Source organism: Lissotriton helveticus, chromosome 7, assembly GCF_964261635.1.
Source record: "Lissotriton helveticus chromosome 7, aLisHel1.1, whole genome shotgun sequence".
Classification (NCBI taxonomy): domain Eukaryota; kingdom Metazoa; phylum Chordata; class Amphibia; order Caudata; family Salamandridae; genus Lissotriton; species Lissotriton helveticus.
In genome coordinates, this window is record NC_136068.1 from 1,246,218,595 (window position 1) to 1,246,233,777 (window position 15,183).

The window sequence follows — 15,183 nt, forward strand, 5'->3', positions numbered from 1 at the left end:
ACTGGCTTAGATATCTCGTTTACAATAGGCTTTCCTGAAAATCCAAGGGAAACATTTCTTGAGCCTGAGAGCGGAGCCCCTGGAACTTCGGCGTGACTGATGGTGGTCCTACTTGCCCCTGTATCAACCAAAAACTTTCTGTCTTTCCCTAATACTTGACTATGAACATAGGGACCCTCTTGATCTACAGGTATCTCGATGAGAGGCAAGCCTACCTCCCTCTCTAGGCTGTTTCATGAGTACGGCTGATACTCTGGATACTCGGACTGCGCATACTGGTACATCTGCTGTGTAACATGCTGTGTTGCAGCAATAGGCTGCGGTGCTGGAACTGTCTGTTGTGCATTCTGTGGCTGAGAAGTCTGTGAAACTTGTTCTTGTCTAGGCGGACGTGGTCTTTCTTTAGTTTTACCAGTGGCTATGTTGTGTTTCAGAACTGCACACTCGTTTATAAAATGACCTGGCTGTTTACAATAATTGCAGGTCCCTTTAACGGGAACTGCAGGATGACTGGCTTGATTCGTACCCCTCTTCTGACTGTCTTGTGGAATAGATTGTGCAACCAGTACTTTCATTTTCGTGTCTTTCATACGTTTCCTTTCGTGATCTTGTTCTTCTCTGATTCTATTCTGGTGGTATTGAAGCATCTGTAACATCTGGGACGGGGTATTAGCTTGCCAGGTACTTTCGACTTTCAAAACTCGATTCTTAACTTGTGGACTTGAATTCTCGACTAATTTAGTAACAAAAAGATGAGGGTATGACTCGCTACTCGTCTTGAGGCCACTGTTGATACTAAAGCATTTCTCGAATCTAGAATAAAAATCACTAGTGTCTTCGTCTTGTTTCTGTTTACAGGCTGAGATTGCATCCCAGTCTTCCTTTTTAGTTGCTAATAATCTGGGCAAAACTTGTATTAACAATTCTGGTAATTCTTTACATTTTTCTCCTAGACCGGTACCTGGTACTCGTATCTTATCTTCAGCTTCTAGAACTGCCCAATCGATCTTTTTCTCTCCCACCTCCCAATCTTTTTCCTTGAGTTTCTCGTATACCCCTGCGGGCAATAAGACTTTTAACATTTTAATTATATCTGGATACGTGTATTCTCCCATACGGAGCATATCTTTTAATTCTCGGTGGAACCCTGCTGGATCTTTGTCATGACAGGGAATTAACTTTTTCATCTCTAAGAGTTCCATCTTTGTAATCGGAGTGTAAACAAACACTCGTTGCATTTCACCATCTGTTGTCCTAACTGGGTGTACTTCTCGTAACGGATTCTGTCTATCTATGTAAAACGGTTTACTTTCTGGAGGTGAGACATGAACAAAATGCGGGTTCAAAAACATACTATATTTGTGGCGCTGTTCTAGAATGACACTAATTAAATCGGTACCTAAACCTTTCCATCTATACTGGAGTAACTCGTTCAGGACATCATGTAACGGACCTGGATCAGAATGTTGACCCTCATACAGAGTAATGAGGTGCTGGATCATATACATACCCACCAGTCGTTGCTCGGCTGGGGGCAGTTTCAGAAACATTTGTGCCACTATTTCGTCTGGAAAAGTGGTAGAATCAGTAATCCATCGGACCGCTGATCGGACTAGTTCTTGTTCATGCATAGTACTTAACTCACTGTAACCGATTCGTGATTTCAGAATGTGATCGGTAGCTTGAAATACTTGTTCTAGAGAACCTTGTTCTGGTGCCGGATGGGGAACAGTTTTCTTGTAGTCTAGACGTGACTGTCGGTCTGGAAATCTAGATTTTCCTACATACGCTATTCTGGCGGGATTCTCGTCCTCTACCTCTTCAGTAGAAGAGTCATTTTCTTTCTCGTTTACTTGTGCTGCTTTACGTTGTTCGTGTATCTTTATTATTTCTTTACGGATTTTCTTGTACATACTCTCTATACTACTGATAGTCTTGTGTTTACCCTCGGCTATATTATCACTCCACCTTGTCAGGATTTTCATTTCGGCCTGATCTTTAGTCGGGGAATCTTGTTCTCTTATTAGACAATTAATCAGGAACTTTAATAACATGAGCTGGATCTCAGCTTTCCTTTGGGACATGGCTTCACCAATACTTTCTGGATCATCCCCTGTACGGATGAAACGATATATTCTGTCTAGATCTCCTTTCATATCTGGTAGGGTGTCTAAATACCCGGTCACCCGTCTTACACGGATGGAATATATTACTGTACTATCATCACCTGCAACTGGATCATAGCGGCATTCAGTAAGAGCTCGTCGGATTTCTGCAACGGACTTAAATTTGGGCGTACGCTGTAACGCACATTCATGTAACTCGGCCAACGTTCTACGTTGGTGCGGTGGCGGGGTACCAGGAGGAACTCCTCCTGCGGCCCCTGAACTGAAATCGTCGACTGATACTCTTCGTACTAGCGCGGCGGGAAATTGTAATGTAGGCTGGACCGGGGGTACCGTAGCAGGTACTGCAAGAGGTGCCCCGGTGTCTGGGGGAGCAGGAATTGCCTGATTTACAGGGACTGGCGGAACAGGATTCGCATATTCTGGGACTGTGTCGTCCAAATAGGACGAGATGAAAATATCAGCTGCGGTCGGTTTGTGACGTAGCTTAGTCGGAACTAGTGGTGGCGGAAAATTACTGGATGCCTCCGGGGTCGCTTTTGGCAAGCCCTCGGCAAGAAGAGGATACATACCCTTAATGAGGGCATGCCTCTGTCTATCTGACTGTTCAGTTTTGACTCGTTCACCTATCTCGATTAGTTCCCTTTCTTGGGCTCGTTCTAAGGATTCTCTACTTAATTCTGACCTTCTGATTTCTTTTTCGGTTCTTTTATGAGATTCTTTGCGCCATAACTCGATGGCATCTTTCTGTGACTGTCTGGCTTTCTTTTTCCATAATGCTTCTTCTACTCGCATGATGCACTCGGCATCCCATGTACCCGATACGGGCCATCTATACTTTTCTTCTAACTGTTTGGTATACTCTACCCATAAATCTAGATATAATATGGCACTTATGCCATGCTTCTGATACATAAAATGACCTGGACTGTCCCTAGGCGGGACAGGAACTGCTTCTTCTAACAGACCTTTTCTAGTTCTTAACTGACGTAGTCTGGAAAATAACGGCATGACTGAACTGTTAATCTAGACACAATACAATACACAATGAACACGATAATTACTCCACATTCATACCACGACATTAAAATACATGAAGAACATTTAAAATATCAGTTCGAACAGAATACTACCTGGAATACTGAAAACAGAATACATGAATTTCTCGAGAACAGAACTGACTAGAACAGAAACTAGATGCACTGCTGAAACAGTACGAAACTTACCGGTCTCATAAAGAGACACGTCAGGACCCGCATCCACCGAAGTGGACACTTCGTTTTGGGTCTGTGTACCACCAACCCACGGACCAGAGTCAATTTGATTGACCCTGTCTAGATACTACCCCAGCAATGGTACTCACCGGGCAGCAAGAACGGAAGGCCTCGGACTGGACTGGACTGCTTCGACGCCGGACGGACGAACTTCGGACTTCTGTTACGGGTGGGCCTCCGGATACCTCGGACCTTGGACTCTCGGCTTGGGCTCTGGTCGGGACTCGCCGCGTTCCTCCACCGCCTCGTCTGGATGCTGGACCGCCACCTCCGTCTCCTCCGTGGGCCTGAGGGATACTTGAAGCAGAAATATCTGCACGTGCACGGTATGGTTCCGTCACGGCTGCAGAGGGTCAGGGGGCCGGCGTGGCTTCACCGGCGCGTGGGGAAAGGGCAAGTCCCTGTTCGGGCGCCATTATGTGGTATATAAATAAATAATACCGGATCTAGGTTTTACTGGACATAGCAATAACAGATAGCTCAATAAATAAGAGTCAAGATTCGAGGTAGTAGGAGTTTGCAGGTTTAATACAGCATAAAGGACAGGAACAGGACAACCTGCACGGGAACAGGATGGCAGCGCTGCCGGGGGCAGGATCAGAATCGGCATAACATTTAATAACAGTGCACAAATATATATACTAAAACAGTTACATTACAATGAATTACAGTAGGCGGAGCAGTGGGTGTGGTCAATAGCAGTCGCGAAAGATAAGGGTGAAAATGGGTGTAACAGGGGCGTATACATAGACATGTGATGCAAACGTAACAGAATATGTCATAAATGGGGCGGAAACATGGAGGGGGCTACCTAAGGAGCCGGGACCTCTAACCTAATGGTGCGCGCAAACTGACAATAACGTGTTACTAGGAGAAGCTGGGGGCTATGAACTCTGTGCTAGGAGCAGAGACTGAAGTCTGGAGAGTCAGGGCGACATGTACCTAAACAGTATCTAGTATCTGATGTTTAGAGAACATGTTGATAGAATCCAAAAGTTATCGGGGTAAAGGCTAACAGACTCTAAGAATGGTGCATGCATTATTCTACATGTAGTGCGTGATGAAGAATATTAAATGACCATTAAATGCAGTATTTCTCTTACATGGAGACGTAAAGGCTAGACAATGACGGAAACTATTGATGCGATTCAGTAGCTTAGGAATGCAGAGAAGGAGGGCTGGACTGATAACTAGAATCATAACATACTCTTGGCAGACTCAGAGGCAGAGCCAGGCTGAGCCGGGCACTGTGAGGCTAGAAGTAAGTGAAGGGTCGAGGATACAGGTGGGGCTGTATCGCTCCTCAGCGAGGCTCAGGAGACAGGAGCTGAATCTGGTGTCCGGGCCCTTTTGAGGCCTAGAAACGGGGACTTTACAATAAAATAACGTGCACACTGAGAAACGTGGCAACGTAACTTTACATAGGCCTAATACTCATAGTATTCACGAGAACTGGAAACTGGCATACTAGAGATGGACACAACTATAATTACGTCTTTAATCGAACATGGGGAATACATATGCATATTAATCATGCACACATAACATAAGATGGAGGACACGTAGGGACACAGAACATGGCAAAATTTACTTTTCCACACTACTTCCGTCTGCTTTTCCCAACCGCCTGCTTCATCTGATGTACAAGGGATAAGGCCTGGTCCATCTTGTTTTCAAGCACTGCCACACTAGCTTTAGGTCCGACAAGTTTTTTCTCAGGTCCATCTCAAAACTTCGGGGCCCTCCTGTGGCCTGAGGTGTAGGTACCAGTGAAATGGAAGGGTTGCTGGTGGAGGTACTTGGGTATGAGACACCAGATTCAGATGGTCCATGTCTGGCAGATCTTCTCCTTGCAGTGGTTGGTGGTCTCACAGGGAAACTCAACCACCTCCCCTAGGCCTTTTCCTCCTCATGTCGCCTCTTCATGGCCCTGTGTGCCTTGGCGACCCGTCAGAGGTTGTGGTAGCGCTTCTTTCTATCGTTGTAATTGCTCAGCTCATCTGGGATCTTGTTGGCTGTTGAAGCAATGAGGACTGATGTCATTCAAAGGCTGACTAGGAACAGCTATCAGCATCATGAAATCTTGTTTTTTAAAAAAATTCTAAGGTAGCAGCTTCTACAGCCAAAATCCATCTTGCAGCTTAGAGTGACAATACACATACCTAATATCTATCATATCAGATGTCCTCGGCCCTAATTGCAAAGACAGGCCAATTTTCATACTACTCAATTGCAACACCATTGGTAGATCTAGGTATGATCCTGTCAGTACTGAGTGTGCGTGGGAACAGAGATTGTCGGTACTCAAGGAGTGGTACACATTTTCACCTTCACTGTATATCAGTGTGCCTTCACCATAATGCAATGGCCAGTATGACATAGGCAATTGCCACACCAAGAAGTGGTATGCCTTGACAGTACATGTGTTGTCTCACAACGTTTAATAATTGGTAAGGCTAGGAGCCACATCAGGACACATTGCTACCTCTATACAAAACTTGGCAGGTATAACAGCTAACAATGGCCACAAGATTTGTACCTCACATCACACAGAGGTATATGAAACTTCTCACATTTGCTCTGCAGTTACTCAATGGTGGACCATGCGACCACATTTACATCACTCACAATCCTTGCACTATGCAATTAACATTGATGAAGGCACTCACTGGTGAAATTGGGGTCCTTGTACCTGGCCACCTCTGGTTTGGTGTATGAAGGGGGTCCATTTACAAGACATGACATGTATATCACATCATTAAACTTAGTACACAAATTTGATAAGCAACAATAGCACAGTACATATGCAAAGCTATTGGATATGTAACCCTTCAAGTTGTAAATATTCAGATGACACAGCTGGCATATCTGGTTGATACAAATTGCAAAGACTGGCTGAGAAGTACATACATATCAAGTACTTAAACATGCACCTGTTGGCCATTTTGATGAACCAGGTAATGAACCGTATCACAACCAAATTACACAGTAGTAGCTGACTTGGATGAAGCTGTGCACCTACTAAATTCACATAAAATGCTCATTAAAGTGATGGTATATGGAGGCACTCTTAAATGCTGACCCCAGTTGATGAGTATAATGCACACATCTCACTTCATGAGTACCCGTTCACTAAGTAATGCAACTGTCAGTGCTGCTGTGTCCATGCTAAAGTACACTTATGTCACATGCATCCCTAAGCTGATATTTAAATTTTAGAAGTTTAACATGAATGATATAGGTGGACATATGACACGTTCAGGCTAGCATGCATTTAGGTACTGTTTCATATGAGTGGGCTCCCATCTGACATACATGTGGGTTCTCATACTGGAGTCATGTAATATGTGAGATACATATGTAAATACAGTTCCAGTGGCTATAGCCTCACAAACAACTCCACGAGCCATGCAAAATCAGCATGTGGGCTTTGCAATGCAATCAGAGGTACATAGACTGTCAAGCCAGTGCAAAGCAAAGCATAGCCTTAGAGGGCATCAAGCAACAATACCTATTACCCGTGAAATGGTGTACATCACCAGTGTTTTGTGTACACATTCATCAGTGAAGTAAGCAGTGTAAGCCATGGCAGCCCTCATAAATGCTTGTCAAATCAGGGGAGGTATGCCAAAGAGGATCATCAGTATATCACTGTAGTGCTTCTCTATAAGGCTCTTGCACAGCTGGTGAATCACTTCTGATGTTATAAGACGTGAAATAGTAGCAGTGCAAGGGGCTTGTTAAAAAAAAACCTGTATGTATGACGTATGTTATGTGATGGCTGATCACACCTGTCCATGATAAATGTCTTTTGTGAAATAAGGAGTCTGGAGCACATCTACACTACCTGCTCTGTCATCATATAAGTTGCCTAGACAGTCTATGGCAATGTACCTCCGCTCCATGCTTCCCTGGTCCTAAGGTCTGTCACCTACAGTAACATACATTCTAGTGTGGGCCACACATAGCACCGGTGCACATATAGAGGCATCACTATAGCCACTGCATTTAGCCCTTTTGCATGGGGGCATGGCTAATTTGAGCCAAACTTTCTCATCAGCCATACTTCATGGTTCCAGAAAACATTAATGAGTAAATGAGAAACAAAGTAGACCAGACACATTATGTGTACTTACATATAACTCCACCAACTTCAATGCCCACATAGTCAAGGAGGTCAGACTCCCTGCCGACCACATGTGCCAGAGATGCTTCAATTGCTTGGTGTCACAATCCACTCCATGGAGTCACAGCATCTGGAGGCGTACACAGTCCCATCAATGTTTCCAGACCTTGACTTGGTAGCCCTGGATGACTCTGCCCCCACTGGACAACATGTTGGACAGATAATGGCATACCAGCAACAGGAATGCTCTCAACTCCTACTCATTCATGAGGCGAGAACTACTATGCCCCGACATTATCCCATCCAAAATGATCTAACACAAACACAACAAAAAAAAACACACTACTTTACCTAGATTTAAATCCCAAGAGACAGACACATGATAGCACACAGGAAAATAAACAACAATATACAGCACATATGCACACAAAAGACTTATGGGACACAACAGGGACAGCAAACATGATCAACCAGCTCCAAAAATGCCAACACCACTCTCCAGCACAAGCACAACACCATCACTCCCAAGAACAGATGGTAAAACTGACTTATTGTGAAATTGAAAGTAACTTCACAGTTCCTTGTTTGCAGCATGCAGGATTTATTACAGCATTTCTCTTTATCCATGACTTCACTTCCTGGGCTGATAAGGCACGTTTTCAGCCGATGCATAATTTTTTTTTACTCGCTATTTCTCAATTTGTGGATTTCACAAAAGACCTGACAATGGAGAATACAGTTTATATTGAGCATAGGTGGAGAAGCGTAATTTTTCACTAACTTGGCGGCTGAAAAATATCATGCTGAATAGTGTTGTGACATTTTATTTAGATGAAAGAGGTCTAAATTATGTTTTTTGGGTGTTTTGAGATGTGCAAAGCATGAAAAAGATTACAGTACATGCAGTGTTGTCTGTGAATAGTGGACTTGACCTGTTTACAGTGTTTGCATACGTTTCATATGCGTGTTATGATTTCTATATATGTGTGGATTAATCCTGTTCAAAGATCATGCTACCCATTGTGCCCAAACACTGTGGAACTGACTGGGGCACTTTACAAGAGGTGCCCTGTGTGCTAAGTTATCGAGAGCACCCAGTGACATAGTATTAGCTACCCACAGGGGTAGCTAATACTGGGGGTCAGCTCACGCACATCTACGGCTGCGCATACTACTGCCAAACAGCACCATGTCCCTCAGTGGAGGCATCTGGCTGTGTGGAAATTTGTGACTGGGCCGCAATTGGCTGCACCCGCATGGAAGGGGATGTATGACTGGTGTTTAAATTCAACTTCAAAGGTACATGCCTCAGAGGAAAGCGAAATGTCATATCTTGTGTCTAACATGATCCACAACATGGTGATTATGCTCTGGTAGATCACCACACATGCCGTGGTGTGACCTTCTACATATGGCTGATAGTAAGGCTATGTAAATAACACCATGATTGCACTCTGCATCAAGGCAGGGTTGCTTGTGCATAGGAGTGAGTATTCACATGCAAATCTGTTGGCCTGGCAAACAATATCATGTAGCATTTGTCTCTGTGAGATGTGATGACATGCTGGATTAGACATGTGGATACAATATTTGTAGCATATGTTGACTGTAGTTTTGTGACTGCGTTTCCATGCACGTAGTATGTGGAACACTTGAAAGTCATCATACAATGAGTGGCCTCTACTATCATCCCCAAGTTTGAGACCGTACACATGACTAGCATCAGGAGAGACACACACAGTCATTAGTCATTAGTTGTGGCAGGCAATGGAGGACTGTCTGCTACAGGTAGTTGGCAGGCACACTAAGGGCCAGATTACGAGTCTGCAAGGGGTTTTGTTTAAAAATTCTTACTCTGGTATGAAATATACGTGGTTACTTAGAAGTTCAACCCCTATCGGTCTTGAACCCTTGAACAATCTATGCATACGTTAAATTATTAACATTCAATGAATGAAAAAGATGAAAAAATAATATCAAAAACACAGGAATATCTTTTTTCAAGAAAGTACAAAATATTTCTATAGATGACATTCAAGAGGGTACAATCAAAAATAACTAATATCACAAAACACCATGAAAGGGGATGTATAAAACTACCTGCAACTGACTGTATGTCCTGAAGATAGTCTGACAGACTTTTACGCCACAACAGACCGAAACGTCGACTTTCTCATCTATTTCCCAAACATTTATTGGATTGAAGTAGCTGTCTTCTGTATTTTCTAGTCTGTTACTTTTTTGATTACGTTGGAATATATGTATACATTCATGATTTGCAGGTAGATTTATACATCACCCTTTCTTGAAAAAGATATTCTCTGTCGCTGTAGACCAACTCTGAGAGAGGAACGAGACGAACGAGACGAGGCGAGGAAGACCCCGACTGCAGCACCCGGCTGCGGACTGAGGCAATCCCCCTGTCGTAAAACATCCCGGACATGGTAGGAACCTGTGCTGTGTCCCAGGTGCAGCTGGAACTGCGAGCGCGTCCCCCGAACGCGGCAACACCCGCGAGTGGTGTTCCGGCTGCGGCCGGAGCCGTGAGACCCTCCTGGACGCGGCAACAGCCGCGAGTGGCGTTCCGGGTGCGGCCGGAGCTGCGAGAGCCTCCTGGACGTGGCAACATCCGCGAGTGGCGTTCCGGGTGTGGCCGGAGCCGCGAGAGCCTCCTGGACGCGGCAACAGCCGCGAGTGGCGTTCCGGGTGCGGCCGGAGCCGCGAGAGCCTCCTGAACGTGGCAACAGCCGCGAGTGTTGTTCCGGGTGCGGCCGGAGCCGCGAGAGCCCCCCGGATGCGGCAGTAGCCGTGAGTGGTGTCCCAGTGGCTGTGGCTCACAAAAGCAGACAAGACTTCGGCTTCTGGAAAATCTGACAGCTCCTGTAAAGTCCATCGTCGCACCAGGGATAACAAGAGGTACTGAAATTACACGAACCAACTAATGAATGACTTGTAACTAATGTTGTCTTTCCCCTGAGGCGGAAGCCGGGGGCGCTGTGCTAATATTTTAACTCTGCACTCTGCACTTTTCACGATTGTATTTTACTGTGTTTGAAGTCGATTTTAATACTTGCTGCACATGCTCTAATACCTCCAGTAATATAGGGATTTATATTTGTAGTTGATTTAAAAACTTCTCGGATCCCTGGCCACTCGAACCGACTCCCAGAGCGCATTGGTATCCGGGGCGCCTGGAGAGAAGGGTTCGGCCATCTTGGGTGAGGGAGGGGTGGCGCTCGAGATGCAGGACGCTTCCTGCCCTCCCTACTACTTAAACTGGTGAGCAGCGCTGCCTCCCTGACTCTACCGATGTCTTTCCCCTGAGGCGGAAGCCGGGGGCGCTGTGCTAATATTTTAACTCTGCACTCTGCACTTTTCACGATTGTATTTTACTGTGTTTGAAGTCGATTTTAATACTTGCTGCACATGCTCTAATACCTCCAGTAATATAGGGATTTATATTTGTAGTTGATTTAAAAACTTCTCGGATCCCTGGCCACTCGAACCGACTCCCAGAGCGCATTGGTATCCGGGGCGCCTGGAGAGAAGGGTTCGGCCATCTTGGGTGAGGGAGGGGTGGCGCTCGAGATGCAGGACGCTTCCCACCCTCCTCATGTCGGATATAAAATGAAGGCTTCCCGTCCGCGCAGCGGCCGAGCGCAGCGGGCGCGCCGACGGCGCGCCGGAGGCGCGCCAGAGGCAAGCCCGTCTGCGCCCGTCCGCGCCGGGACCGGGCCCAGGGCCATAACCCCTGCTCGTCCCTTACCTTATCAGCGGAGCACCTTGCTGCAACTTCGCCCCTCGCCCGCCTCCTGCTGCATCATCATTGACCCGGCACTCATGCCCACAGGTATTAACCTTATTTGTCCTCACTGCAATACCCTTATTCACTTTATTAATAGTACCATCACTACTCCTGCCACTAAGAGCATTAAGGAAAATCATATCACTATGGCCCTTATCAATGCGCGATCCTTGCCTAAACACTGCCAAGAGATCGCCGACCTTATCACTGATAACAATCTCGATGCATTGTACGTAACCGAAACATGGACTGATGAAGCATCGGCCCCAGACCTGGTTACGGCAGTTCCACCTGGTTACATTGTCCATAGGCAGGACAGGGTGAAAAACAGAGGTGGAGGTCTGGCCATTATAATCAAAGATCATTTTGAAATTCGTACCTCCCCCATCCTGGCCTTGTCATGTGAAGCCCTACATTTTATAATAAAATTCTCTCCGTCCTTCAGTTTCAAGGGAATACTCCTATACCGTCCTCCGGGGTCCAGAGCTGCGTTCCTGACCAACCTGGGGACGATAACTGAATCTATAGCCACAGATGAATCCACCACGGTTATGGGCGATTTTAATTTCTATCTCGAGAAACACTATGACAATGATACTATCTCCCTCACGTCAGACCTAGAATTAATAGGTCTTAGGCAATTGGTCAACGCCCCGACCCATCAAGCAGGACATACGTTAGATGGCATCTTCACTAATATCGAAAATCTACATGTGACCGACATTCTCCCAATGACATGGACAGACCACGCGGCCATATTCTTTAGCATGACCATCAAACACTCGCTGAGCAAAAAGACCCCTCACCTCAAGCCTGGTCCTTTCAAAGCTTGGAAGGATTTAAATTACGATAACTTAAACATACTACTAACTAAACTTAAACCAGATCTATCCAACGATCCCAGGGTTGCCACACATCAATTCCATGAATGGCTGAGGGTCGCCACCTCAGAATTAGTACCAACTAAATCCCATTCTAAAAATAGGAATACTCCAACTGCCCAATGGTACACTAAAGATTTAAAAACACAAAAACAACTAACAAGGAACAAGGAAAGACACTGGCGACGAGATTATGATAGCGAAAGTAAGGATGTATACAAAAAGGCCCTAGCCACCTATAAATCCATGATAACAGCAGCAAAAAAGCTCTTTTTCTCTCAACATATAGAATTAGCCAAAAACTCCAGTAAACAGCTATACAATATAGCTAAAACATTATCAGGTAACACACCAGACCTAACACCACCACCCTCGCAATCACTATGCGATGCTCTATCTGAGTTTTTCTTTGAGAAGGTAAATAACATCTATCAAACTTTCACTTCAGAATCAAGCACCACTAGTACCCCCCCTCCTTTGATCACTCTGAGCAATCCTCTGACGAGCTTTACTCCCCTAACCACCGACCAAACTAGGACCATACTGAACTCAGTTAAATCAGGATCAGCCTTGGACCCTTGCCCCACCTCTGTGTTAACCTTGGTCGCAGACACCATTATTCCTGTCATCACTCATGTCTGCAAATCAATACTGAGCTCCGGGTTCTACCCGGTTGCCCTGAAAAACACATTAATTAAGCCTCTACTAAAAAAGGTCAATCTGGACAAACAAGAGCTGAAAAACTATCGGCCTATAGCCAGTCTCCCTTTTTTAGCCAAAATCACGGAGAAAGCTATGAACCAACAGCTATCGGACCACATAGAGAGAAATAACCTGCTTGATGACACCCAGTTTGGGTTCCGCAAATACCATGGGACGGAAACCGCTCTCATTAAGGCAGCAGATGATATTAGAACCATCCGGGACCAGGGAGGGACAGCCTTGCTGGTGCTCCTGGATCTTTCTGCAGCATTCGACACGGTTGACCACAAGATCTTGGTCAACCGTGTCGAAAGAATGGGCATCCAGTCCACCGCGAAAGATCTACTGACTTCCTTCCTGGCTAATAGAACCCAGGCGGTCACTCTCGGCCCATTCCAATCCGCCAGTCGGTCGTTGCCGTGTGGGGTTCCTCAAGGCTCATCCCTAAGTCCGACACTTTTTAATATCTATGTGTCGGACCTTGCTAGTGTCATCAAAGCACATGGGATGAGCCTAACCTCATACGCCGACGACACGCAGCTGGTTCTGGCCATCAAGGGTGATGGTCAGGAGGTGGCCGAACGGTTCCAAGCTGGTATGACGGCGATAGGTGAATGGATGGCAGGTAACTGCCTAAAGCTAAACTCCGACAAAACGGAGGTGGTCATCTTTGGCAAGCTCTTACCATCTTGGCCCACAGCTTGGTGGCCATCAACTTTTGGCACCCCACCTTGTCCCGCCTCCAAGATCAGAAATCTGGGAGTCTTGTTTGATGACCAACTCAACTTTATGGCCCATGCCAACAAGGTAGCCTCCACGGCACATTACAAACTCAGGATGATTAGAAAAATCTTGCCTTTTCTACCTGACACGGCCGCCAAGACCCTGGTCACATCACTGGTACTTACCTCCCTTGACTATTGCAACGGCCTCCTTTTAAATGCACAAAAAAGAGTCACCAAAAAATTACAGATTGTACAAAACGCGGCTGCACGCCTGTTATCCAAAAAACCCAAATTCACCCCCATCTCAGATACTCTGAGAACCTATCACTGGCTGTCTATCCAAAACAGGATAAAGTTTAAAGCCATGTGTATAGTGTATAAGGTAATGCAGGACCAGGGGCCTCGCTTCCTTAAAGATCAATTAAAACCCTACAATCCAGTCAGAACACTCCGCTCCTCCACACTCAATCAACTAATCACTCCACGCAGCAGAACAGCTACTTGGGGCGACCGTCGCTTTCCTGCTGCAGCTTCTAAGATCTGGAATTCCCTACCTTACTACGTCAAAGCCAGCTCATCACTCCTACAGTTCAGGAAACAACTAAAAACCTGGTTGTTTGACCAGTAATTCACATCCTCAGCCCACCGTACCTACTTCTTAGGATAGACATTACTGCAGTCTAGCGCCGAGACACCCACGGGTATTTGGTTGCGCTCTAAAAATGCCAGTAAATAAATAAATAATGTTCGATGTGAATGAAAATTTCCTAACCTCATGAGAAACAGATCCAGGGAGCGGGAACTGGGTGCTAGCTTTGGTGTTGCATGAGCGGCGCACCTGTGCACTGGCACTTTGGAGCTTTACCTCTCTGGCTGTGTTGATTGGAATTTGGCAAGAGCATCTACTTCAATGCTGGATCTAAAGTAGTGGGCAGCAGGGGACAGCATAATAACCATACGGGCGGCCAAGATCTACCAGGTAACATACGATCGGTGTAAATATTACGGCTAAAATTACAATTAAAACAATACAAAGTGATTTACTACACCGTAATGGCCTATAAAAAACTAAGGTCGAGAACCATCTTTATGAAGAGGATGGGAACGGAAGAGGCAATTAGAAAGAGTACGGGCAAGATGGTAAGAGCTGGAAAGTCTGTAGTAACTCCCGGGATTAAAAATTATTTTGCAAAATTAAACCCAGATGAACAGGGACAAGTACAAACAGATCAGACAGTTAAGGAAAAACAAGGGAATAAAGAGGTTGGAAAGGATGGAACACATAACACTCAAATTCAAAATCAAAGAACACCTGAAAGTCCTCAAAAAAGTATCTTGACCGAACTGGAGGAGTCAATTCCGACCTCTACTATATTAGGATCAATAATACCGGAATCATGCAAAATAAACAATCTCAAGAATATAACATTACCTGTCCAGATATCAACATCAAAGACTTAATATATCACACGGGACCGCAAAAGGAAACCCAGAATATCCAGAACAGTACTCCACAAAAATCATCAGACCTAGAGGGATTCCTT